Source organism: Canis aureus, chromosome 4 (genome assembly GCF_053574225.1).
Source record: "Canis aureus isolate CA01 chromosome 4, VMU_Caureus_v.1.0, whole genome shotgun sequence".
Taxonomy (NCBI): domain Eukaryota; kingdom Metazoa; phylum Chordata; class Mammalia; order Carnivora; family Canidae; genus Canis; species Canis aureus.
The window spans coordinates 58,552,070-58,579,252 of NC_135614.1; the positions used below are offsets into that span (position 1 = coordinate 58,552,070).

The following is a 27,183-nucleotide window of genomic DNA, read 5'->3' on the forward strand; positions in this document are numbered from 1 at the left end:
GTATTTGAATGAAAAAGGGAAAAAATAACTTTATTTCTTGGTCTTCATAATAGGTTGATTTTATTGTCAAGAGAAAAGCAATGACATTTTTCAGAATCAGGTTCTTATATAAAAGCCCAGAAAAGCTAAGAGTTGAAGCTTTCAAGTTTGGGTCTTTGGGCATTTAGACATATTGCCTTGAAAATCATCAGAAACAGTAATTGACTCACCTAGTGGCTGTCTTTGTCTATCTCTGACTTATTTCACTCAGCATAATGTCATTGAGGTCCATCCATGTTATTGCAAATGGCAAGATTTTCCTTCTTTTTTGTAGTTGAATAATATTCCATTGTGTATATGTATCTGTATACATATGTCACATTTTCCTAATCAGTTTATCCATTGACACCCAATAACTACCTAGAAGTGGAATTGCTGGATGATATGGTAATTATACTCCTAAGTTTTTGAGAAATCTCCAAATTGTATTCCATAGTGGAAGGACCAATTACCATCCCCACCAAGAGTGCACAAGGGCTCCCTTTTCTTCACATTCTTGCCAGCTTTTTTTTTTTTCTTTTTGAGAATAACTATTCTAACAGATATGAGGTGATATCTTCTTGTAGTGTGATTTTCATTCCCTTGATGATTACTGATGTTGAACACTTTTTTATATACCTGTTGGGCATCTCTACGTCTTCTTTGAAAAAAATATCTAATTAGATCCTCTGCCCATTTTTAGACGATTTTTGTTTTTTGATATTGAGTTGTATGAATTTTTTATATATTTTGGATACTAATCCCTTATCAGATTTGTGATTTCCAAATATTTTCTCCCATTCAGTAGATAACTCTTTTCATTATGTTAATAGGTTTTTTGTACTCTAAAGAAGCTTTTACTTTGATGTAGTTCACTTGCTTTTTTTTTTTTTATTTGTTGCTTTTCTTTTGGTGTCAAATCCAAAAAATTATCAAGACTAATTTCAATGAGCTTACTGCCTGTTTTCTTCTGGGAGTTTTATGGTTTCAAGTATTACATTCAAGTCTTTAATCCATTTTGAGTTACTTTTGAATACAGTGTAAGAGAGTGCTCCAATTTTCTCAACACCATTTATTAATGAGACTTTTCTTTCCCAACTTAAATTCTTGGCTTCTTTATTATAAATTATTTGAACATATATGTGTAGTTTTATTCCTAGAATGTTATTTCTGTTCCACTGACCTCCGTGTCTGTTTTTATACCAGTATCATACAGTCTTGATTACTGTAGCTTTGTAATGTAGTTTGAAATAAGAAAATGTGATGCCTCAAGTTTTTTTTTTCTTTCTAAAGATTGCTTTGAATATTCAGAATCTTTATGGTTCCATATAAGTTTTAGGATTGTTTGTTCCATATCTGTGAAAAATGCCATTGGAATTTTTATAGAAATTGCATTGAATCGGTAAGTTACCTTGGGTAATATGAACATTTTATTTTATTTTTTATTTTTATTTTTTTAATAAGAACATTTTAACAGTATTCTTCAAATCCACCAACACAGAATATCTTTCCATTATTTGTGTCCTCTTTAGTGTTTTTAATTAATACCTTAAAGTTTTAGGTGTACAGGTCTTTTACCTCCTTGGTTAAATTTATTCTCAGATATGTTATTTTTCTAATGCAATTGTGAGCCTGTTCTCCCAATTTCTCTGATAGGTTGTTACTAGTGTACAGAAATACAACATCTTTGTTTATATTGGTTTTATATCCTATAATTTTACTGAATTTGTTGATTAGTTTTATTTTGAGGGAGGAATTGAGTCTAGAATTTTCTACCTATAATATGTCATCTGCAAATAGTGACTAATTTACCTTGTCCTTTTCAATTTAGTTGCCTGTTTGTACCTAATTGTTCTGGTTAGGACTTCTAATATTATACTGAATAAGAGTGAGGAGAATGGGATTTTTGCCTTGTTCTTAATCTTAGAGGAAATTCAATAAATGAATGATGTTAGCTATGTGCTTGTCATTTATTTTATTATATTATGTTGAGGTACCTTCCCTCTATGCTCATTTTGTTGAGAATTTTTATCATAAATTATGCTGAATTTTGTCAAATTGTTTTTCTCTATTGAGATAATTTTTATCCTTGATTTTTACTTATTTTTTGTATATTTTTTTATTGGAGTTCGATTTGCCAACATATGGAATAACACCCAGTGATCATCCTGTCAAGTGTCCCCCTCAGTGCCCGTCACCCAGTCACCCCATCCCCCCGCCCACCTCCCCCGTCCACTACCCCTTGTTCATTTCCTAGAGTTAGGAGTCTCTCATGGTTTGTCACCCTCTCTGATATTTCCCACTAATTTTCTCTCCTTTCCCCTTTAAGCCCTTTCACTATTTTTTATATTCCCCAAATGAATGAAACCATATAGTTTGTCCTTTTCTGATTGACTTACTTCACTCAGCATAATACCCTCCAGCTCTATCCACGTTGAAGCAAATAGTGAGTATTCATCATTTCTAATGGCTGAGTAATATTCCATTGTATACATAAACCACATCTTCTTTATCCATTCATCTTTCTATGGACACTGAGGCTCCTTCCACAGTTTGGCTATTATGGACACTGCTGCTATAAACATCGGGGTGCAGGTGTCCTGCCACTTCACTGCATTTGTATCTTTGGGGTAAACCCCCAGCAGTGCAATTACTGGGTCGTAGGTTAGCTCTATTTTTAACTCTTTGAGGAAGATTTTGTTTATGTGATATATCATGTTGACTGATTTGCAGATGTTAAGCCACCCGTGCCCTTAGAATTAATCTTACTTGATCAGTGCATGGTACTTTTAACATACAGCTGAATTTGATTTGCTAATATTTTGTTGAACATTTTATTTCTACATTCATCAGGGATATTGGCTTATAATTTTCTAGTGGCATCCTTGTCTATTTTTGTTAGCCTGGTAATGCTGGCCTCATAAAAATAATTTTGGAAGTATTTCCTTCTTTTCTATTTTTTTGGAAGGAGTTTGAGAGAATTGGTATTACTTCTTTGAATGTTTGGTAGAATTTACCAATGAAGTGGTCTGTCTGGTCCTGGTCTTTCCTTTGTTGAGAGGTCTTCAATTACCGATTTAATCTCCTTGCTATTTATTGGTTTGTTCTGATTTTCATTGTATGTTTTTATAAACTTACCCATTTCTTCTAGATTGAGAAATTTATTGACATGTAAATATTCATGGTCATCTTTTATGATCCTTTGATCCTTATGATCTGTGGTATCAGTTATGACATCTACTTTTTCATTTCTGGTTTTGAGTCCTATCTCTTTTATCCTTGGTGAGTTTCACTAAAGAGGTACCAATTTTGTTTAAAAGCTGGTTCTTTGGGATGCCTGGGTGGCTCAGTGGTTGAGTGTCTGCCTTTGGCTCAGGGCATGATCCCAGAGTCCCTGGGATGAAGTCCCACATCAGGCTTCCTGCATGGAGCCTACTTCTCCCTCTGCCTGTGTCTCTGCCTCTCTCTCTTTCTGTGTCTCTCTTGATTAGTAAATAAAATCTTAAAAAAAAAAAAAGCTGGTTCTTTAAAAAGAAATTTTCATTGCTCTTTCTATTGTCTTTTTAGCTTCAATTTATTTCATTTATTTCCACTCCTATCTTTGTAATTTCCTTCCTTCTACTAACTTTGGGTTTCATTTGTTCTCTTTTTCTAGTTCCTTTAGACATAAAGTTAAGTGATTTGAAATTTTTCATGTTTGGAAGGTCAGAACCTTAAGTAGCAGTGTTTAAATATTCTAATATATAGTCCTGTGTGACCACTACCATAAATCCTGCTGGCTATAAGAGCCAGATAATCTAGAATCATTAGTTGTGTGTCAGTTGCAAAACTCTGGTACCAGGTTTGTATACAATCCCCTTTCCAAGAGAATGGAATCAACCAACCTAGAGTATATCTCAGTGCACTAATGGTGTGCCAAACCAGAAACCTTCCCCTCATGCCTAAGCTCCAGGACAAGCAGATAAGTCTTTCATAGAAAATTGTAAGGGAGGTTTAGCATGCTTTCTGTGCAGTATCCTGGGGGTGATAGCAGCCCCAAAACTGTCTCTCTCTTGGTTACAGTCCCATGGGACCCAACAATACAAGCCCTGCTGGCTAACAGAGTTAAGTGATAAGCAGCATCTCCTGGGTAGCAGCCACAAAAACCAGATCACCAGACATGTACAAATTCTCTTTGGGAGATTCTTCACTCCGCAGTACAGCAGAGGGAATGGAAAGACAGTGCCCACCCCCTGAAGTTTCTGTAGAAAATTACAGTGGGCCCTTAGATGTGTGTTTATTTGGAAACTTACCCTTTATTCTGTAACTCTGATGATAAGCTAAACTCAGAAAGACCAGGTACCTAGGTCTTTTGCCTCTTCTTGTGCCCAGGAAGTGTTAGCCACTAATCAACTGTTTCTTCATTGGTAACAGTCCTATGAGACTCATGAGCATAAACTTCTCTGGTTCCCAGAGCCACATTAATCTAGTGATGTCCCCTGGTGGCAGCCACAAAAACTGAGGCACCAAACAAGGCCTAAATTCCTTTCTGTGAGATACCAGTAAGCTGGAACAAGGCACAAAGAAAGCACAAACATGATATCACTAGTCTTCACCCCTGGAGTACATTTCAGTAGGTGCCTAGATGTGTGCCAGACCAGGAAACTGCCCCTCAGGCTGAAATTTCAGGACAAGAAAATAGGTGCTGTGTTGTTCACAGAAAGACTGGGGTATGTTTTAGTCTGCTGTCTGTCTAGTACCCGGGGGTTGGTAAGTAGGATTACTAAGTGGGCTCTTAGCTGTGTGCTTAATTAGATGTCTGCCTCCCAAGTCAATACTTTAAAATAATTAAATAAGGGTGCCTGGGTGGCTCAGTGGTTAAGCATTTGCCTTCAGCTTAGGTCATAGTCTCAAGGTCCTAGGATGGAGCCCCACATCCCACATCAGGCTTCCTGCTTAGCAAGTAGTCTGTTTCTCCCTCTCCCTTTACCCCTCTCCCTGCTTTTGTGATCTCTCTCTCTCTCTCTCTCAAATAAATAAATAAAATCCTTAAAAACATAAATAAAATAATAAGCCTCTTTCATATTAAATCTGGGCATTTCTCCATTGGCTGCCTCTGCTCAGGCTCCAGTGGAGAGTGAACCCACAAATGAGCCTTTTGAGGGCTGTTGCCATGTTTGCTACAGCACTTGGGTTTCGTGGATATGAGCCCCATTGGTCTTCAAAGCCAGATGTTTGGGGAGCTCATCTCCCAGGCACAGTGCCTGATATGAGGTTCAAATCCTTTGCTCCTCAGGGAGAAGCTTTGGATTTTGAGTTCCCTCCTTGGGGATTTCCATGCCAAGAGTGGGGTTTATGGCAAGATTGTGTCTTAGCCTTTCCCTCCCACCTTGATGTGTGTGTGTGTTTTTTTGTTTTTGTTTTTTTTTTTATTTACCCAATGTGTAGGAGTTGCTCAGATAGTTTTTAGGGTTTTTTTTTTTTTTTTTTCCTCAGAGGAAATTGTTCCATATGTAGCTGTAGATTCAGTGTGTTCTTGGGAGGAGTGAGTTTAAGATCTTCCTGCATTGCCATGTAGAACTGGAGTTCTCATATTTTTTTTTTCTTTCTTACGGTTTTCATCTGGCTGCTAAAAATCTTCATGTGTTTGAGTCTGTTGTCCAAATTTTCTACTAGATCCTTAAACTTGTTAATTATAGATACTTATTTCCTGATAGTTTCAATATTTGGTACGCATTCGAACTCGGTTTTATTGATTGTTTCTTGATGGTGGATTTTTTTTTCATTCCTTTTTTTTTTTTAGCTTTGGAAATTATCTGCAGAACAGAACAAACTGGAGAAAATAGTAGTTATGCCCCCAAACAAGTATGCTTCTTTTGATTGCTAGACTTTTGATATTTATTCATTGTTGTTAGGAGTTAAGGCATATTTGGGTTTTGTTGTTGCTTTAATTACTCTCTATATTTACATCATCTGCTTCATATTTCCCTAGCCTTACCTTGTATTTAGGGTAGGGTTTAACTTGTCATAAGATTTTTGTAAATATTCCTGTTACACTTTCAGCTTTAGATTTTCTCTGTGAATTTATACCTCAAATAGTAGATACCTCCAGGTTTTTGCCGCTTTCCCAGAAGTACACTCTTATTGGTTGACTGTTATATGGCTCGATGGCCGGAAACAGAGGTGGGATTCTATTGTTCTTAGCCATCTACATGTTAAAAGTATGGCTTTCTCGGTGAACTTGCTCCTATCCCTGCAGCAATCTGGGCCTGTATAGTTTTTTGGCCTTGCCTCAAGTAGAGCTTCCCGCATTCCCATTCTCTTCCTTCAGCCATAATGGGTCTACTTAGTGTTTTGCTATGCTTTGCCCAGTGGTTTGAGGCTTTTTCTTCCATAGGACAGAATGTTCCAGACAGGGTTTTATCAGCAAGGCTATGGCTGCTTCTTCCTTGAGGCCTGCAGCCCATGGGAGGCTTTCTCCAATCCCTTTCCCTAAGTACTCTATGGAGGTCTGTGAAGAAATGTCTGTAAATGGCTGCAAATTCCCTCTGTGTCTGGATTCTAGAGAGTCCTCAATTCTAATGACAGTCATCTAGTCTTAGAAATTGGCTAGAAATTTTAGCCAAAATCTCACAACTTATATGATGCTCCCATCATCTTCTCGTGTTTCCCCTTGGAAAGTCAGGGCATACTTTTCCTTAAGAGATATTTGTCTTTCCTTAGATTTCAGATTAGTTTGTAACCCCGCAACCTCGGTTCTCTGATCAGTTCTTGAAAAGTAGGCTGTCATAAATTGTCACTTTTTATTATGATTCAGGTGAAAGCAACAACTTCTAGTTTTTGTCATCCTGAGAGGAATCCACTTTAACTCATAAACATGTGTTTAGAGGTTTTCTAAGTAACATAATCTTAATCCAAAACATTATAAATTCCTTAATTAAAACCAGTTATACCCGATTAAAGTTTCTCTGTAGCAGCTAGGTCCAGTCTTCACAAATGAAACTAATTTTTCTTATTTTGCATGTGTCCCATGACCAAGACTTCTAAAAACAATTGATCTCATTTTAATCTTCACTGAATGTTATATTAAAAAAGCTTGCTAAAATTTTATCTGTTGCTTATCTAATGCTCAAGACTTTGACAAATAACAGTTCTAAATCTCGTAGAGAAATCATGTCTTCAACTGCTGTTCTTTGCACTGATCATAATGTCCCTCCAAAATTTTAAGATATTCCAGTTTAATTTCCATTTCAAAAATTCTCTCTGATCTTTAGTTTCAGACTTTAATAACCTGACAATTCTGAGATTTAATTAGTGAGACCAAAGCTGCTTCATGTAAACTAGAAATTCACAGGGATTAATTAAAATGGTCAGCCCTTCCAGATTAGCTCAAACATCTACCTCAAAAAAATTACCAATTGTACAAATTATTTTTTCCTGTCTGGGGCACTTACAGAGATGTTGGGAAGGAAAATTTTCAAAGATGAGTACTGTTCACCGTATGTATCCTTGGCATTTTACAGTGGCATTTGCCAACTACATCTAATGTAAGATGAAGACGCAGAAAAAAAGTGAAAAATCATATTTTAATCAAAATCTTCATATAAGATTTTAATCTACCTATATCATAACTAACCATTCTGAGGTTTAAATAATTTAATGAAGTCAATTTTTAAGAGCTAGCATGCATTGACTAGTTACTAGATAACAGGCATTCTGCTGAGAACACTGTATGCACAATTCCATTTAATTTTCATAACATCATAGTAAGACAGATAATATTTATCTCCATTTTACAGAAGAACAAATGTAGGCTTAGGGAAGATAAGAAATATTCCCAGGTTCCCAAGGCTAGAGAGGGGAGGAGCTATTTGTCTCCACATGCCACTATTAACTATACATAATGCTGTGCCCATAACATCATTTCTATATTTTATATCCATAGCAGCATAGTGTCAAAGGAAAGAGCCCTGTACTGAGATTCATTCTCCTTGGTTCCAAAGCTGAATATGAAACTACCTGTGAATTCCTGGTCAAACCACCACCCTCTCCTAGCCTCAGAAACTTAGCTCTACTGTGAAGAATTGGGTCAGTTAGTTCTTTCAGATACCCCTAATTCGGGAACTGGCCTTAAAGTTAGGGAGGATTTAGAAAGCAACCTGCATCAACTAATTCATACTAAGCTATGAATGACCATCCCTAGATGCTTCAGGGACATTTGTATTTTGAAAGAGCAAAAGCCCTAAGAACCAAATGACAATTCCAGGCAACAAAACCCTTCAGGCAATAATCTCTTATTTCATCTAAGTCTCTATCTTTTTTACTCTTTACCAGCCTTTCTTTTTCATTTGTTCATTCTCTTTACTGTTCAACTAAATATTTTGCCAGCCATATGCTAAAATCTAGGAGACATATAACATCATTTTAAAATGTAGGAATTCCAAATTAAGAACAAACCTAGGGAAGGAAAGAAAGAGAAGAGCTTTCTGTTAGTCCAGGTTAAGAGATATATTTCAAAAAACTTTCTTATGGCCAACCACAGTATCGCTCATTTCCTTGCACCTATTTTCATCCCAGTGTCCAAATGATAGTAAAATGGTCAATTTTGTACTTCTTCTCAATATATAGTCAATATAGGGATGCCTGGGTGACTCAGCAGTTGAGTGTCTGCCTTTGACTTAGGGCATGATTCGGGGTCCAGGGATGGAGTTCCACATCGGGGTCCCCACAAGGAGCCTGCTTCTCCCTCTACCTCTGTCTCTGCTTCTCTCTGTGTGTCTCACATGAATAAATAAATAAAATCTTTTAAAAAATTTTTAAACAGATATATTATAGTGTTTTTCAGCACCCTTATGAGCAGACTGGAAAAAGTGGATAGAGCAGTTAAAAAGTTGTGAATAACCCAGTTTTAAGACAAAGGTGTTTTCATAGTGGTACATACGTAATTCACTGTTCTTTCACTTTTCTAGGGTAAATTTACCTCTCCACTTGTCTTTTGATTAAACCCTATTTTAGCAGAATCATTTCTACAGTAAGTGAAAGTGAAACAAGTTGCAGTATTTTAGTTTAAGCTTGGACATGAGACAAACCTGGATTTAAAATTACATTGTCCTTTACTAGCTAGCTGTGTGTCCTTGAGGAGTTTATTTAGTTTACTTAGGTTCAATTCCCTCCTCTGCAAAATGATGGAGGCAGGATGGTGTTAAAAAAGCAAAATACAACTAAGTACATTTAAAAAGTCTTATGGGCTTTATTCAATGATTCATGAATCAGGCACCATCCAGTCTAGCAGACAGAAAGGAGCTCCAATGAGCTGTACAAAATGGAACACTTTTATAGGCAGGAGGGAGAAGGAATAAGGAAATTACACTAAGCAAAGAGAGTGAATTCATTATTTCAAGGTTAGCTTCCTTTAAGACATGGTAGGGGTCTATCTGGCAGATTACCTAACTAATTCTGATCAGACTATTCCTGGTTGACTGTTTCAAGATAGTATTTCTGGAAAAACTAAAATTGTAATTAAGTCACTGAATCGCAATTTGGTGACATGGGGCTCATTAAAAGTGACTCCATTTTGGGCCTGTTGTCTTGTTTTTAACCAATGTATAATTAATGCCAATAGCACTTCATAGACTATGAGGGACAAGTGGGATTTTGCATTTAAAGCAGTCTCTGTTTAACAACATTAACAATTTGGCCTTTTAAAGTTGGCTTTGGTGATTTTTAAAGAGTTTCATTTTTTTCCTCCCTCTATAATAATTTATTTAAAAACTTTAAGCCCTAGAGCTTGATGTGTTAACTAATGTAAATACTTCCCCTTAAAGATCAGAGGAGCCAAGTGATATTTCTTTGACATCACAAGTTTAATGGCAATCCATAGACTAGATTTTAACTTCCTTCTCAGATCAATGCTCACCCTTCCTTTTTCTCCCTTTAGAAATCAAAAAGTTGTATCCAAAAATATGGTTTTGTATGGTCTTATATCAATTAAATTTATTAGTTCTGGAAGTAGAGCTAAGTTCATATACTGGCTAGTCCACTCCCCTATGTGACTTTAGGGAAGTATTTGATCACTATGTGCCTCAGTTTCTTCTTTTGTAAAATAGCGAATAAAAGACTAATAAAGTAAAATCTCTAGCCAAAACCTTCATAGGCTCTGGAGAAAGACAGATGGTAAACAGTTGTTATGATGTGACATTGGATGGAGGATGGCCTGGATGCTATGAGACCAAGTGTATGACAGGTTGGAAGAGTACCATTTGGAAAGCAAGATAGCAGATCCTACTGCCAAAGTTGAAGATGATCTCTTCCAGTAACTGCCTGTGTAACCTTGGCAAGATAGTTGAACTGTCTATGCTCCATGTCCTCATCTGCAAAATGGGAATCCTAAGATTATCTACTACACAGAATTGGTATGAAGATTAAGTAAGTCAAAGCACTGAGACCTGAGGCAGCACTTAGCTATAAATAACAGCTATTATAAATTGGATTTTATTCATTCATATGTCATCTTATTTAAAATAAGAAAAAAAGTTTATGCTGCTTTCCCAAAGTATATGCAATACCTCTGACTCAGACATCTTAACAAAGCCTCAAAACTCCATAGCCCACTGCCTACCAGACATCTAGTTTCATGCCTTGCATTATAGTTTAGATGTTCCAAATTAAACTTGTCTTATATTTAAGATCTGTGTCTCTCCTATAGATTTTTTTTTTTTTACCTCAGTCAATGGTTATTATATGCATTCAGGTACCCAAGGTAGAAACACAGGAACCTTTCTAGAATTTTCCTTCCTCTTCACACTCATACTCTACATCTAAGTGGCCTCTGGATTCGGTCACTTTTACCTCCTACGTGTCACATTCATCCACCCATATTCCAAAGAGTGAATCCCATGAGGGCAGGAATCCTGGCTCTTTCATGGATTCTCCGTGACTGTTACTCTTAGAGCTGGAAATAACAATGAACCAGACCTATGGCTACTAGCCATCAGAGTTTACAGCTTAAGGAATGAGACAGGTATTTAACAATTGAAGGCATTTCTCACATTTCTCATCTCTCAACTAAGTTTAAGTTGTAATAAGTGCTGTAGAGGAAAAGTACAGAATGCAGTAAGAATATACCAAAAGGGCATCACTTAAATATGGGAAACTGGAACCTCAGATTGGGCCAAAGAGCATTAGTGGCAGAGTCTGGAACAAACCAAAAATCTTCTAAACTTAGCCCAGTTAGCCTTTTCTTATCCAGATCAAAGCATATCCTTTGCCACAAAGGACACAGGTGGCAGAGGTTTTCTGAAAGAGCATGTTCCCATCATTGCAGCAACAGCTCAATTCAATTGCTATACTTGAAATTGAAGGGTGAGTTAACATGGACATGGTGGCACTCAGTGTCTGTGGGATCCATTTCTTTCCCTTCTCATTGCCATTGACCTAATTCAGGATAGCATTATTTTCACCCAATTATTGTCATAGCTTTCTCCTCATAGCCTCACATCCTCTCTAAAGATTCCAATCCCTTCATTATATATATATATATATATATATATATATATATATATTATTTTATTTTATTTTATTTTATTTTATTTTTATTTATTTTTATTTTTTTAATGAAAATTTGACTATGTTCCTCCTTTGCCTAAAGCCCTTTAGTGGCTTAAGATAAAATCTAAGATCCATAACAATACTCGCATGTCTTTGCATCTCAGGTTCTGGCCTTGTATCTCCCCTTTTCCAAATTTCTCCTTATTTTCCAGCAACAGAGGACCATTCACTTTCTTCCACTCACTTTAAAATTTTACATATGCTGTTTTTGTTTTTTGAGGTTTTTGTTGTTGTTGTTTTTTACCTGGAAAGTTCTTGGTTCAAGTACCCTTATTTTAAGACTTAATCTTCAACCTTCATCTTGCACACATACTTGTCTTCACAGTGGCCTTTCTTGACACCCTCTCTCCCATTGTCACCACACACACACACACACACACACACCCAAACGATTCTCAATTTTAGTATGCAAAAGTACACTCTAAGGAATTTGTTAAAAATGTAGCTTCCCAAAGCCCATCCCCAGAGTACTGGGAGGTGGATCCAGGCTTTTATTTTCTTTTTACTAACAAATATCCCCAAGGGTTACTGACCACACTGACCACGTATGCATTCGACCGCACTCTGGGGAGCCCTGGATGATGTTAACTTCTCTTGCTGTATGACATCAGAGTATGATTAACTTCTCCATGGAAACCTACGCTGCTCTTTTAATTACTTGTTTTAAATCTGTAGTCCCTGCTAATTTGTGTGCTGTACTTCTAGGGCAGGGACCTTGAGTGTATTGTTCAGTAATAATCCATAGCAGAATGAATACTCATGAAATACTTTTTAAATTGATGATAATGTCTTAATTTTGTAAAACACTTAATTTATGAAGAGCAATACATGTAAATCAGGAGTAGGAACCCTGAGAATAGACATGTACCCACAGCATGGAGGCACCATGCTGAAACTGGGGGAGGCTGCTGACTTCAGAAGGGTGGCTGATCTATTTGCTCAAGGTCCTTTATTTTAGCTGCCTCCATATCCATCTCTTCCTTCTCCTCCACTGCATGCTTTGGTGACATGTGAGCCTTAATTGAAGAGTGAGTTTCCTGCCACCTTCCAGTGGCTCTACTGATGAGATGCCAAAATAGAAAACATCAGGGACAAAATGCTGTCACCAGCAAAAAGACAAGAGGCTCTTGGTGATCTAAGCTCTTCACTGCAGCTCTATGCTTAGAGGGGTCAGCCTTTGGGGGGAAAGGGTAGTTGATGAGAAAATTGAATCAGCATTCTGAAGGCCTTCTTTCCACTTCCAGAGAAGCACTTAGCATGGGGAGGACTGAGAAGGATATAAAACATCTCAAGCCTGCTTCAGGTTACCAAAAAGCAGCAATTTTCCCAGGACATAGAGTCACCATGATGTGGTAGGAAATGTAAAAGGTTCAGGAGACCTGAGTTAAAATCCCAAATCAACCAAAGTATATAGCCATGATTAGTTAATAGAGAGTTAGAACAATCATAAAATGAAATTTCTTGAGCCTGTCCCTACTGACTATGATCCAGTAGATCTTGGATCTATTGTAGGTACTCAAACGACAATGACACCTTAAAATATTGGTGTTTTGATATGTACAAGTTAGGTACTCTTTCTGAGCCTTGTTTCCTCAACTGCAAAGTCCAGCCTGACCTACATCACTGGGTTGCTTTAAGAGATCATGGATTTTGTGAAAGTCATAAAGTACTATAAATATATAGAAATGATATCACTAGAATTGTTGAGAATAGTGTCAATAATTATTTCTGGGAAATCTTTGGTAATAAATGCTTTCTAAAGGCAGCTCATAGTAAAGTGACCCAAATAAATGGCTATCAATTTAAATTGAAAGATCTACTTAATTTATGAGGAACAGACATATCTTGACTTTTGTTCTGTCCCCAGTGCCCAACATGGAGTAGATGTTAAGAAATACTGTTATGTAGGAAAAGGAAATGGTATCTCTCTGATAGCAGATGACTTACAAGCCCCTCACCTGCTACCTGAGGCTTGTTCACTTTTATTCTTGTCCCCAGAACTAGCCCTAAGTGTGAAAAGCATCAGAGTCCTCCAGGAATACTGACTTCACTGATTAAAGGCCCTTCTTTACTGACTACCAACCTCCTGGTCAGTACTGTCCTGGATCTGTGGGGTCACATGTACTCTGGATTTGTCTTTTGGAAATACAAGATAAAGCTACATTTTGGGGACAGAGTAGGATATCCTTCAAAAGTGTTCCCTTGTAAATGCTTTGCTTCTTCAAAGAAAGGAGCTGTGGGATCCCTAGCTATGTGGTAGAGATAACCTAAGGTTTGGGGGAGGTTATCAATCTTCCTACACCAAATCATCCTTTTGTGCTTACCTGTATTCTGGCACTTGATTAGTCACAACATAAACAAAAGATCCCAACTCCACCTTGTGTTTACAAGGCAGCATGCCAGGTATAAACAGATAAAGAACAGGTGGGCTGTTCCAGTCCACCGGGACAGAGCTGGGAGACTTACTGTAGCAAGGGTGGCTACATTGTCATGGCAACAAGCAAGCTGATCACTTAGGCACCATCACCCACTCTACATCCACAGCCTTTATAGGATGAGGGGAACACATGTCCTTCCTAAGGGCTTCGGTATTAATGCAATGGCTATTTTCTTTACAAGGTGCCTACATTTGTAGTATTTTAAGTTTTGTTTTTCTCTTCCAGGCTTCTTTGAAATCTGAAAGAACCCCTTAAACTACACATTGATCTTTTCCTTTTTAAACTCTGTAGAACTATTTATATTTATTAATTTGATAATTACTGCATTTAAAACTAATTAGAGACATAGTTTATCCTTAAGTCCTTATAATCTAGAAGGAAAAGAGCATGAGGAAAATTTACTGATTCAAAAAAAAAAAAAAAAAAAGAATGTGCCTGAAAAATGTTCTGTAGACGCTTTGCATTCACAGAGTTAATATTCATGATTTCAACAACTCAAAAGTTACTGCAGTGGCCCATGACATGATGGAATTTGAGATGATTGAATTCCCTGTGGGTTAAGACTGGTATATGGGAATGAATCACATCACTGGTAAATGAACCAACTTGCCTTCCCCATACCTCCACCTCAATGTGACTTCATTACTTTCTATTCACTGACATTTATACAAAATATATTGTTAAGCATCTAAAGCATTGCAAAATATTTTAATTTTAAAATATTGACTCTTATGTGGAAGGTTATGTGTTATTTTAGAAGATCTCATGGGCTCTTTCAAATATTAGAAAACTATTTTAGTGAGAAAGGATGTTAGAAATTTAAGAAAGAAAGGCTTATTTGGTAGAGAAGGTGAATGTTTTGAGAAGTACTTTGGAGTAAATGGCATTGAAATTGGCTTTCAAGGGCTTGGACATATGACTTGGTAAGTGAATAAGTTTTTCTAATGTGAGGAATGAAATAAAAATGTGAAGAGATTAAATCAATAATGAAATACCACTACACATCTATAGAATGACTAAAATTTTTAAATGTCAATATGAATGCTGATAAAGACCTAGAAGAATGGAAACTTTCATTCATTGCTGGTGGGAATGCAAAATGGTACAGCCATTTGGAGAAATAGTTGGCCAATCTTTCCCCACAGCTGAATATAGTCACAATCCAAGGTATTGAGTATATAAAGCAGCTTTATTCATAATTACCAATAAATGAAAGAAACCAAAATATCCTTCAATAGGTGAATGGATAAACCATGGTACATTCATACAATGGAATAGTATTTAGTGATAAAAAGAGATGAGCTATTAAACCACAAAAAGATAAGGGGGACCTTAAATGCATATTGCTAAGTAAAAGAAACCATTTGAAAAGGACACTTACTGTGTGATTCCAATTACATGACATTCTGCAAAGACAGAACTATGGAGATAGATCAGTGGTTGCTGAAGTTACAGGTAGAGAGGAGAGAGTTGAATAGGTGAAGTGGATAAATTTTTAGAGCAATGAAAATGTTCTGTGTGATACTGTAATTGCGGATACATGACATTATGCATCTGTCAAAACCCATTGAACTTTACAGCATAAAAGAGTGAACTCTAACATATGTAAATCATCTAGGACATTTAGAGATCCCAGGAAGAAAAGCAGACTTTGACAAGAGAATCTAACTCTTCTATAAATGCATGAAACCACCTCACTAAAGAGTGGTGCAAAAAGGCACTAACCTAACTAAATTAGGAAATAAGTTGAGTCTAAAACTAAAAGGTACCATACGTAATGACTATTCTAATTGATCAAGTTGTGCCTCACCTGGGTTATGGGTAAACAATTCTCATATTGTTGTACATGTAAACTGGAATTGAAGGATCAAGTGAATGGAAGGCAGATGGTGGAGCAGGTCTATCACTGAAGTAGTGAGACTTTATAAATAAACACGGGGTGGGGAGGCTAGAATTGTCCTTGTGGTGAGGGATTAAAGCTGGAGACATCAGTTTGAACTAACATTTAGCTTAACACAAAACATATCATTACATAGAGAATTATCTGTAGAGCTATGTATACTCACACGTAGTACACACACATATATTTCCTTGCTCTTCACCTGAGAACGTCTAGAAGCAACAACATCGAAGTACCCAGAGCATATCTAGTACCCAGATCTCTGTTTCAAGATCTCACCCTCCACTAGAATTAATAGGGTTCTTTGGAGAAATGGTTGATTGTAGGACTGAGGCAAAAAATACACAAGATGAACCTGGAGCACTTTCTAGTGCCAAAAAGTGTTCAAAAACTGGAAAACCACATTGCTTTAGGATATGTCAAAGGGACACAGAAGCCAACTCAAAGAGCTTTCAATTGACAAAGCAAAAAGAATTTGACCAACAAAATAGAGCAGTAGATTATAACCCCAAATAAAAGGAAATACAGCTATGCCTTAGTGATCGTACAGCTCTGGTTATAGACAACAGCAGCAACTAAGGCAATAAAGTGAGTCACATGAATTTTATGATTTGCCAGTGCATATAAAAGTTTTATTTATACTATATTGTAGCCTTTAAATGTGCAGAAGCATTTTGTATAAAGAAACAATGGACATGCATTAGTTAAAAATATTGAAAATACTATATTGCTAAAAAATACTGACCATCATCAGAGCTTTCATTGAGTCCTAATCTTTCTGCTGGTGGAGGGTCTTGCCTTGATGTTGATAGCTCTTAACTGAACAGAATGGTGGTTGCAGAAGGCTGGGGTGTTTGTAGCAATTTCTTAAAATGAGAAAATAATCAAGTTTTCTGCATCAGTCATCTCTTCTTTTCAGGACCAACTTCTCTGTAGTGTGTGATGCTGTTTAACAGAATTTTACCCATAGGAAGAATTCTTTCAAAATTGGAGTCAACCCTCTTGAACCCTGCCACTGCTTTATCAACTGTGATATAATATTCTTAATTTTTTATTTTAATTTCAGTTAGTTAACCTATAGCGTATATTAGTTTCAGGTGTACAATACAGTGATTCAGTAATTCTGTACATTACTCAGTACACATCATGATGAATGTACTCGTAATTCCCTTCATCTATTTCACACATCCCCTCACCCACCTCCCCTCTGGTAACCATCAGTTTGTTCTCTAAGAGTCTATTTTTTTCTTTTGTTTATATTGTTTTGTTTCTTAAATCCACATATGAATGACATAATATGGTATTTGTCTTTCTCTGACTTAGCATTATACTCTTTAGATCAATCCATGTCTGTTCCATATGGCAATATTTCACTCATTTTATAGCTAATATCCCATTGTGTATATATTTTATATAAATATAAACCCATACACACATACACACATACCAGATACTTTTTATCCATTCATCTATCAGGGGGCACCTGGATGCTCCCATAGTTTGGCTATTACAAGTAAATACTGCAGTAAACACAAGGGTGCATATATCCTTTTGAGTTAGTATTTTTGTATTTTTTGGGTAAATACCCAGTGGTGCAATTACTGGATCATAAAGTAGTTCTATTTTTAATTTTTGAGGAACCTCTGTACTGTTTTCCAGGTGGCTGTACCAGTTTACATTCCCATCAACAATGCAAGAGGATTCCCCTTTTGCCACATCCTCACCAACACCTGTTGTTTCTTGTGTTTTTTATGTTAGTGTTTCTGACAGGTATGAGGTGGTATCTTATGGTTTTGGTTTGCATTTCCCTGATGATGTGTGGTGTTGAGCATCTTTTTATGTATGTGTTGGCCATCTGGATGTCTTTTGTCCATTTTTTAATTGGATTATTTGTTTTTGGGGTGTAGAATACTATAACAATTTTGTGGTTTTGTTTTGCTTTGTTAGATTTTATTTATTTATTCATTAGAGACAGAGAGAGAGAGAGAGAGAGAGGCAGAGACACAGGCAGAGGGAGAAGCAGGATCCATGCAGGGACCCTGAAGTGGGACTCGATCCCGGGTCTCTAGGATCAGGCCCTGGGCTGAGGCAGTGCTAAACTGCTGAGCCACCCTGGCTGCCCTATAACAATTTTGTATACTTATTTATTTACCCTTTTTTGGATATGTCATTTGTAATTATCTTCCCTCATTTCATAGGTTGCCTTTTAGTTTTGATTCCTTCACTGTGCAGAAGCTGTTTATTTTGATGTAGTTCCAGTAGTGTATTTTTGCTTTTATTTCCCTTGTCTTGGGAGACCTATCTAGAAAAAAGTTGCTGTGCCTGATGTCAAGGAAATTAGTGCCTGTGCCCTCTTCTAAGATTTTTATGGTTTCAGGTCTTATCTTTGATCTATTTTGAGTTTTTTATTATGATGTAAGAAAGTAGTCCAATTTCATTATTTTGCTTGCAGCTGTCTAGTTTCCTCAACATTTGTTGCGGAGACTTTTTCCTTTGTATATGCTTGCCTCTTTTGTCAAACATTGACCGTATAATTATGGGTTTGTTTCTGAGCTTCCTATTCATCTATGTGTCTATTTTTGTGCCAGTACCATACTGTTTTGATTATTATATCTTTGTAATGTAACTTGAAACCTGGAATTGTGATACCTCCAGCTTTTTCTTTTTCAATGTTGCTTTAGCCATTTGAGTCTTTTGTGGTTCCATAAAAATGTTAGGATTCTTTGTTCCAGTTCTGCTAGAAATGCCCTTGGTATTTTGATACAGATTTGATACAGATTAAATCTGTAAATTGATTTGAGTAATATAGATACTGTAACAATATTTGTTCCAAGCAATGAACATGGAGTATCTGTCCATTTGTTTGTATCATCTTCAGTTTCTTTAAATGTTTTATAGTTTTCAGAGTACAGGTCTTTCACCTCCTTGGCTAAATGTATTACTAAGTATTTTATTAATTTTGGTGAAGTTATAGATGGGATTGTTTTCTTAATTTCTCTTTCTGTTGTTTCATAATTAGTATATAGAAATGCAACTGATTTCTCTATGTTGATTTTATATTCTGCAACCTCACTGAATTTGTCATTTCTAGTAGTTTTTTGGTGGAGTCTTTAAGGTTTTCTATAAATAGTATCATGTCATCTGTAAACTGTGAAAGTTTTACTTCTTCCTAATTTGGATGCATTGTGTTCCTTTTTATTATCTGATTGCTATGACCAGGATTTTGAGAACTATGGACATCCTTGTCTTGTTCATAATCATAGGGAGAAAACTCTTGTTTTTCACCACTGAGTATGATGTCAGTTGTGGGTTTGTCATATATGGCCTTTATTATGTTGTGGTATGTGCCCTCTAAATATACTTTGTCAAGGGTCTTTCATGAATGAATGCTGCACTTTGTCAACTGCTTTTCCTGCATCTATTGAAATCATACGGTTCTTATCTTTTCTTTATATGATGTATCACATTGATTTGTGAATACTCAACTACCATTGCATCCTAGGAATAAATTGCACTTGATCATAGTGAATAATTTTTTAATGTATTGTTGGATTTGGCTTGCTAATATTTTGTTGAGGATTTTTCCATCTATGTTCATCAGAGATACTAGCATCAAAGCAATACAGGCCTCACAGAATAAATTTGGGAGTTTTCCTTCCTCTTCCAGTTTTTGGAAAAGTTTGAGAAGGATAGGTATTAACTCTTCTTTAAATTTTTGGTAGAATTCGTTTGTGAAGCCATCTAGTCCTAGACTTTTGTTTGTTGGGAGTTTTCTGATTATTGATTCAATTTTGTTGCTGATACTAAGTCTATTCAAATTTTCTATTTCTTCCTGATACATATTTATTTCTAGAAATTTATTAATTTTTCTAGAAATTTATCCATTATGTTCAATTTGTTGGCATATAATTTTTCATAAATTTATCTTGTGATTGCCTATATTTCTGTGGTGTCAGTTGTTATTTCTCCTCTTTTGAGAAAGTTTATTTATTTTAGAGAAAGATAGCACAGTGGGAGGGGCAGAGGGAGAGGAGGAGAGAATCTTCAGCAGACTTTGCCTGAGCCTAGAGCCTGATGCAGGGCTCAATCTCATGACCCTGAGATCACGACCCCAGCCAAAATCGAGTCCGATGCTCAAGTGACTGCACCAACCTGGTTTACCAAATCCTGTTCATTTCTGATTTTATTTGAGCCCTCTTTTTCTTTTTTGGATGGGTCTGTCTAAAGATTTATCAATCTGTTCTATTTTATTTTTTAGTTTCTATTTCATTTATTTATGTTCTAATATTATTTCCTTCCTTCTCTTGCTTTTGGGTTTTGTTTGTCTTCATTTCTAGTTCCTTTCTTGTTCCTTTTTGTGTAAGGTTAGGTTATTTATTGAGATTTTTTTCTTATTTCTTGACATAGGCCTGTATTGCTATAAACTCCCCTCTTAGAACAGCTTGTGTTGTAGCTCCAAAATTTTAGTCCACTGTTTTCATTTTCATTTGTCTTTTCATTTGTCTCCATGTATTTTTTTTATTTCCTCTTTGATTTCTCAGTTAACCCATTTATTGTTTCATAGCATGTTATTTAACTTCCATGTGTTTGTGCTCTTTCCAGATTTTTTCATGTGATTAATTTCTAGTTTTATAGTGTTGTGGTCAGAAAAGATCTGTGGTATGACTTCAATCATTTTTAATTTGTTGAGACTTGTTTTGTGGCCTAAAATGTGATCTACTCTGGAGAATGTTCTGTGTGCACGTGAAAAGAATGTGTATTCTTCTGTTTTAGAGTGGAACGTTCTGAATATATGTTAATTCTATCTGGTCCAAAGTGTCATTCAAAGACACTGTTTACTTGTTGATGTTCTGTTTAGATGATATGTCCATTTATGTAAGTGGGGTGTCAAAGTCCCAAAATATTAGTATATTACTATTGATTACTTCCTTTATTTTTGTTAAGTATTTGGGTGCTCCCATAACTATTTATAATTTTTGTATCTCTTATTGGATTGTCACCTTTATTATTATATAGTACCCTTCTTTGCTCTTGTTGCAGTCTTTGTCTTAAAGTCTATGTTGTCCAGTTGCTGAGTTGTAGGGTAGCTCTATTTTTAACTTTTTGAGGAATCTCTGTACTACTTTCCAAAGTGGTACTACAAGTATTTATCCAAAGGATATAAAAATAGTGATTACAAGGGGTACCTGCATCCCAATATTTATAGCAGCAATGTCTATAACAGCCAAAATATGGAAAGAGCCCAGATGTCCCTCAACTGATGAATGGATAAAGAAGATGTGATACACACACACAATGGAATATTACTCGGCCATCAAAAAAAAGAAATCTTGCCACTTGCAATGATGTGGATGGAACTAGAAGGTATTATGCTAAGCAAAATAAGTCAGTCATGGAAAGACAAATACCATATGATTTCATTCAAATGTGGAATTTAAGAAACAAAATTGATGAATATAGAGGAAGAGAAGGAAAAATAAAATCAAGATAAAAACAGGGAAGCAGATCATAATATAGGGAACAAACTAAGGGTTTGCTAGAGGGGGCGGTGGGGGAATGGGTAACTGGGTGATGGGCATTAAGGAGAGCACTTGATATAGTGAGCACTGGGTGTTACATGCAATTGATGAATCACTAAATTCTACCCCTGAAAACTAATAATATACTATATGTTAGCTAACTTGAATTTAAATAAAATCTAAAAACTAATAATATAAAGTATGTTGTCTGATATAAAGTATGCTACCAAGCTTTCTTTTGACATCTACTCGCATGATAAATGCTTTTCCATCTCGTCACATTCAACCTGCATGTGTCTTTGGGTCTGAAATGAGTCTTTTGTAGGCAACATATAGATGGGTCTTGGTTTTTTTTATCCACTTCATCATCCTGTGTCTTTTGATTAAAACATTTAGTACATTTACATTCTAAACAATTATTGATAGGTGTGTATTTTGGCCATTTTATTACTTGTTTTGTGATTGTTTTTGTAGTTTTTCTCCATTCCTTTCCTTTCTTGCTCTCTTCTCTCACAATCAGTTGGCTTTCTTTAGTGATGTATTTGGATTCCTTTATCTTTATTCTTTGCATATCTATTACTGATTTTTTATTTGCAGTGGTAACCGTATATGGTGGTATATGGTTTGTATATAACATCTTCTGCATGTATCAGTCTATATATTTTTTTTTATAAATTTTTATTTATTTATGATAGTCACACAGAGAGAGAGAGGCAGAGACACAGGCAGAGGGAGAAGCAGGCTCCATGCACCGGGAGCCTGATGTGGGATTCGATCCTGGGTCTTCAGGATCGTGCCCTGGGCCAAAGGCAGGCGCCAAACCGCTGCGCCACCCAGGGATCCCTGTATCAGTCTATATTAAGTTGATGGTTGTTTAAGTTTGAACCCATTTTTTGCTCCTCTCCCTTCCATGTCTTAGGTATATGATGTCATACTTTATATGCTTATGTTTTGTGAATCCCCTGACTGATTTTTACAGATACACATATTTAGAACTGTTTTTGTGCTTCCTACTTTCCTTACTTTTATTTATAGTCTTCCCTTCCCACAAAAAGAGTCCCTTTTAACATTCCTTATAGGGTTGGTTTAGTGGTCATGAATTTTCTTAACATTTATTTGTCTGGGAGACTTATCTCTCTTTCTATTCTGAATGATAGACTTGCTGGATAGAGTATTCTTGACTTCAGATTTATTCCTTTCAGCACTTTGACTATATCATGCCACTTTCTTCTGGCTTGTAAAGCTTCTACAGAAAATCTGCTGATAGTCTTATAAGGTTTCCCTTGTATGTAGTTGTTTTCTTTTTCTTGCTCCCTTAAAAATTCTTTCTTTACACTACATTTTGCCATCACAATTACTATGTATCTTGTTGTGGACCTCTTTGGGTTGATTTTGTTGGGGGATCTGTGCTTCTTGGATCTGGATTTCTGTTTCCTTCCCCAGATTTTGGAATTTTTCAGCTGTTTTTTTTTTTTTTTTTTTGTGTGTGTGTGTGTGTGTGTATTTTTTTTTATTGAAGTTCAATTTGCCAACATATAGTATAACACCCAGTGCTTCAACATGGATAGAACTGTTATTTCTTTAAATAAGTTTTCTGCCTCCTTTTCTTTGTCTTCTTCTGAGAGCCCCATAATGTTAAGGTTATTATGTTTGATGGTGTTGCTGAGTTCTCTAAGTCTATTTTCATTTTATATAATTTTCTCTCACCTGCTTAGTTTAATTACTTTCCGTGACTCTGTTCCCTAGGTCATTGATTCTTTCTTCTATTTCATCTAGTCTACTATTTATTCTATGTAGTATATTTTTAATTTCATTTATTGTGTTCCTCATCTCTCATTTATACTTTTTTCTTTATCTCTGTGTTAATTGTCTCACTGAAGTCTTCCATTCTTCTCAAGTCCAGTGAGTATCTTTATGATCATTACTTTAAATCCTCTAGCATGCACCTTACTTATCTCTGTTTTGCTTAGGTCTCTTGCTATGATTTTGTCCTGTTCTTTCATTTGGGACACACTTCTTACCTATTAATTTTGTCTAACTCTGTGTTTGTTTCTGTGTATTAGGAAGGTCAGCTACATCACCTGTGTCTCCTGCCCTGCCATGCAGTCTTCCCTATTTATCAGAACCTGGCACTTCAGAGGTATCACCCATATGTGATATACCAAGAGAATATTTGTGATGCATGTGTCCTGCTATTGTGGCTAAGCTGCCTTTTCCCTTTAGGTCAGTTTATGCAGAGTCTTTTTTTGCCTATTGTGGGCAATGTTTGTTCACTGTGGTGTTAGTGGGGCAGTCTGGCAATGCCATGGGCTTGAGTCAAATCAGACCAGGAGTTTGCCAGAGATGCAGTAGCAACAAACTGTAAGGCACATTCTCTGTGCTATCCTCTAAGAAGCTTTCCTTGGCTAGTAGGGCCTGCAGTCAGACCAGTTATCTGCCTCTAGTCTACTGTTAGGGCCTCCATCTGACTAGTGTGAGTGATTATCTTTCCTTCTCCCTAGGGCAGTAGTCATTTTGGAATGATGCTGGCCAATATAGGGGCTACTTCCACACTGCCAGGCCTGTGGCACCACCCTATATGGACTCACCAAAGCATAGTGCAGGACAGGGGGAGAATTTTAGCAAGGTGGTGATGTTAGCAGCTTTGAGGGTCACAGGTCTTCTGCAGGAGAGGCTCTATAACACCTGGCCTGAATTGGGCTGTCTGGAGGGGTGAATTGGTAGAAGCACAGAATGTGGGGGTGGAGTGGGAGTGCTTGCAATTGAGGTAGCAAATCTTATAAGTGGCTATGTGTTTTTGCTGGTGGTTTGCAGAGGGAAATGGCACCTGCCACTTCCTATGTTCCTGGAGTAGTTACCAAGCAGCGTCAGTCCCTCTAGGACAGTGGTCTGACACTAGCGGATAACTCTCTCTGGTATGCTCCAGGAGCCTTTCAAACTGCTGCTTCTATGCTGTATGTCCATGGGCTGTTTGTTATGCTGTCTCTTTAAAGGCAGGGACTCAGTTTCTTCTTGCCCACTGGCTCTTCCAGAACTAAGCCTATTGATTTTTTTTTTTGTTAATTCTAGGTTTTAAGTCCTGGTGGTTGTAAGAACTCATGAATTTCAACCCCTCTGGTTTTCAAAGCCAAATATTGTGGGAATTCATCTTCTGAGTGCAGGCTCCCCAGTGTGGGGATCTGTTTCTCTCTCCTCTCATTGCCTACAGTGTCTTTCCCTCCCACAGGCAGTTCTGTGAGTCCACTTAGCTCCTGAGCACATTTCTACTCTTCCTATCCCCTTTGATGCAGCCTCTTCTCTGTATTTGGTTGTGGAGTTTATTCTGACAGTCTTCAATCATTTTCTGGGTTACTTACACTGATGTGACTGTTATCTGATTGTATCCATAGGAAAAGGTGAGCCTAGGGTCCTCCTACTCTGCCATCTTTCCTGGAAGTCTAGTTTATGTAATATTCTAAGTCCTTTGTTGTCATTTCAACAATCTTCACATCATCTTTGCCAGGAGTAGTTTCTGTCTCAAGAAACCAGTTACTCTGCTCATCCGTAAGAGGCATCCATTAAAATTTTATCATGAGATTGCAGCAATTTAGTCATATTTTAGGGCTACATTTCTAGTTCTTTCACTTTTTCCACTACTTGTGCAATTACTTCCTCCACTGAAGTCTTGAACCCTCAGAGTCATCCATGAAGACTGGAATCAACCAACCAAAGGAGTCTTAAACTCTTATTAAATGTTGATATTTTTATCTCTTCCCATGTATCAAGAATGTTCTTAATGACAGTTAAATGGTGAATCTTTTCCTGAAAGATTGACTTTGTCCAGATTCATCAGAAGAATCAATATCTTTGGCAGCAATAGCCTTATGAAATGTATTTCTTAAATAATAAGACTTAAAAGTCAAAACGACTCCTTCATCCATGGGCTACAGAATGATTATTGTAGTATCAGGCATGAAAACATTAACTTAATTGTGCATCTATATCAGAGCTCTTGGGTGATCTGCTGTATTGTTAATAAGCAGTAATATTTTTAAAGGAATTTTTTTGAGCATAGTAATGTAGATAGTCTATCCTCAGGGAGGGGAAGTACATATTGACTTCTTACTGAAGAACATAGTATGCAAAGGCTAAAAAGACAGAACTCTATGGTAGAAAGATTGGAAAAACATCTCATATTGTCACTATGTACATTTGATATATGATGCAAGTAGCACTTTGAGAAAAACATCAGTCAAAATCAAGAGGGATATTCTACAAAACCTAACCAGTACTCCTTAAAACTGTCAAGGTTATTAAAAACAAGGAAAGTCTGAGAAACTGTCACAACCAAAAGAAGACTAAGGAAATAGGACACCTAAGTGTAATAGAGTAAACTGAACATGTTCCTGGATTGAAAAATTAATTAGGTAAAAAGTAAAGAAATCTTATTAATGATAATGTATCAGTATGGGTCCATTGGTTGTAATAAATGTACCATATTGATGTAATATATTAATAGGGAAACTATGGAGTATAAGGGAACTACCTGTACTATCCTTTCAATTTTTCCATAAATCTAAAACAGTTCTAAACATGTATATTTAAAAATAAGTAGGGTGCAGAAATGTTTGGCAAACTGAATAGCTGAGTTGGGCTGCAACAGGGATGGTACAGTGGTAGGAAATCAAGATGAGGGTTACACCATGGAAGGCATTAGAAAAAAGTGGAGGTTGGCTATACTTAAACTCATTCACAACCCACTTCTCCTTAGCCCACTTCCACCCCAGAGGCTAGAAAATGAAAAACTTCCCTGACTTACAAAATGGATAAATGGAACAGTTGTAATGAAAAATCTTCTAGGAAAAGACATCTGGGAATGTTGTTTTCTTCAAAAATAGGTTTGATGTCACTATCACTTCTACGTTCCATGCCTCGGATATATATATATACTGCCTGATTGTACTATGTTATGGCCATGAGGCTATAAGCCCACATGGTAAGGGTAGTGAAGATAAAGATAGAAGTTCTATCTTTGATACACCTCTTAGCACCTACTGGATCAAAACTGCTTTCTTCCAGGCTTCTTGTTGTATGACCTAATTGAGTATTGTTAATATTTAAACTATTGATTGTGTTAGTTGAATCTGAAAGTATTTCTAATAGAATGACTTTGAAGGCTAGAATGAAGAGAGAAAGGACTTCATGCACTAGAAAATGAAAAGCTCGTCAGAGTACTCCATTCATTCATGCATGCATGAATTTTTAATCATTGAAGCATTTAAGTTTTCTAGTTCAGCCGATGTATTAATAGTCAACTTGTGCCAGGTGCAGCTCTAGGCTTTATGTATATACTAGGGAACCAAGTAAATCTCCTTCTATCATCAAACTCACCTAGTTTTAGGTGACAGATAAACCAATTGAATTGTTGGGTTTTTTTGTTTTATTTTTTTTTTTAAACTGGTTTTAAATGCTGAGAAAGAAAGCAAAGTGAGAAGACAGAGATGTGTGTTTGAGATGAGTTGGTCAGGGAAGTCTTAATGATAAGTGTCCATTTGACAAGAAACCTAAATTAAATGAAGGAGACACCATGGAGGTGCCTAAGGGAAAAAAGGTTTTAGGCCAAGGGAACAGCAAGGGCAAAAACCTTAAAGCGCTGGAGTCACTCTTATGGTTGAGGAGCAGCAACAGCCCAGTGGAGTCAGATCAGAGTACAGGGAGAGGACAGGTGGTAGAATGTAGTATC

At 36.6% G+C, this 27,183-nt stretch overlaps 1 long non-coding RNA gene across 6 annotated transcripts in view; it reads right to left on the bottom strand.

Moving 5' to 3' along the window:
• The window catches only part of LOC144312775 (uncharacterized), a 145,554-nt gene that overhangs the window by 70,745 nt on the left and 47,626 nt on the right, over positions 1 to 27,183 (bottom strand). For all 6 annotated transcript variants that reach the window (XR_013378352.1, XR_013378354.1, XR_013378353.1 and 3 more), the window contains exon 2: positions 16,688 to 16,808. This is a non-coding gene — a long non-coding RNA (uncharacterized LOC144312775). The remainder of the gene's footprint in view (positions 1 to 16,687; positions 16,809 to 27,183) is intronic.